The following is a 1,552-nucleotide window of genomic DNA, read 5'->3' on the forward strand; positions in this document are numbered from 1 at the left end:
CATCCCATCATCATAATAATAACAATAATGATGGCATTTATTAAGCGCTTACTATGTGCAAAGCACTGTTGTAAGCACTGGGGAGGTTACAAGGTGATCAGCTTGTCCCACGTGGGGCTCACAGTCTTCATCCCCATTTTACAGATGAGGTAACTGAGGCACAGAGAAGTTAAATGACTCACCCAAAGTCACACAGCTGACAATTGGCAGAGCCGGGATTCAAACCCACGACCTCTGACTCCAAAGCCCGTGCTCTTTCCACTGAGCCACGCTGCTTCTCATCATATGGGGGAACTGAGCAGGAGCCCGGGTTGTGTTGAGAACGGTGATGGGATTCAGCATTATTACCGTTTCCAATTCCCAGTGCAATGAAAAGGGATAGAAATGAAGGTCTTTAAATTAAAAAAATGATATTTGTTATGTGTTTACTATGTGTCAAGTACTGTTATAATAATAATAATAATAATGGCATTTGTAAAGCGCTTACTATGTGCAAAGCACTGCTCTAAGCTCTGGGGAGGTTACAAGGTGATCAGGTTGTCCCACGTGGGGCTCACAATCTTAATCCCCATTTTACAGATGAGGCCCAGAGAAGTTAAGTGACTTGCCCAGAGTCACACAGCTGACAAGCGGTGGAGCAGGGATTTGAACCCATGACCTCTGACTCCGAAGCCCGTGTTCTTTCCACTGAGCCACTCTGCTTCTAAGCACTGAGGAGGTATAATTTGATCAGGTGAGAAGCAGTGTTGTCTAGTAGGAAGAGCCTGGGAGTCAGAGGACCCAAGTTCTAATCCCACCTCCTTCACTTGTCTGTTATGGACCTTGTCTGTCACTTAATTTCTCTGTACCTCAGTCAGCTCACATGTAAAATGGGGATTAAGACTATGAGCCCCATGTGTGGGCAGGGGCTGTTAACAACTTAATTATCTTCTATCTACCCCCTCACTTACTACGATACTTGGCACCCATTAAGTGCTTAACAAGTCTTGTCCTATGCTGTCGAATCATCTCCCACCCATAGCGACTCCATGGACACATCTCGTCCAGAATACCCCACCTCCATCTGCAATTGTTTTGGTAGTATATCCATGGAGTTTTCTGGGTAAAAATATGGGAGTGGTTTCCCATTGCCTCCTTCCGCATAGTAAAACTAAGTCTCCAACCTCGACTTTCTCCCTTGCTGCTGCTTTCCAGCACAGGTTAAGTTTTGACTTGTAGCAGATTGCCTCCCACTCACTAGCCACTGCCCAAGCTAGGAATGGAATGGGAATGCCTCTCCTTGACTCTCCCTCCTGTAGTCGAATCTGATAGAGTACTGGAAACTCTCCAGGTGTGATCCTGAGAGGAGGCTTAACAAGTACCAGTTTAAAAAAGAAAAAAATCTTGCCTACAGCAAGCCCGGAGTGACTGCAGAGAGTTTTCTGAGTTCCAGGTTGAGGTGTAATGACATTTTGCCTCTGGAGGATGGGGATGGGAAAGAAGGAGAAGGAGAAAAAGATGGAGAAGAAGGAGTAGGAGAAGAAGGATAAGAAGGAGAAGAAGAAGAAAAAGT

At 45.5% G+C, this 1,552-nt stretch overlaps 1 non-coding gene across 1 annotated transcript; it reads right to left on the reverse strand.

Moving 5' to 3' along the window:
• Positions 1 to 1,210: 1,210 nt before the first annotated feature.
• Positions 1,211 to 1,348, reverse strand: LOC119924966. The gene has a single exon (XR_005449641.1). It is a non-coding gene; the product is annotated as a small nucleolar RNA SNORA7 (small nucleolar RNA).
• Positions 1,349 to 1,552: the final 204 nt, after the last annotated feature.

The sequence above is a fragment of the Tachyglossus aculeatus genome, chromosome 2, assembly GCF_015852505.1.
Source record: "Tachyglossus aculeatus isolate mTacAcu1 chromosome 2, mTacAcu1.pri, whole genome shotgun sequence".
Classification (NCBI taxonomy): Eukaryota; Metazoa; Chordata; class Mammalia; order Monotremata; family Tachyglossidae; genus Tachyglossus; species Tachyglossus aculeatus.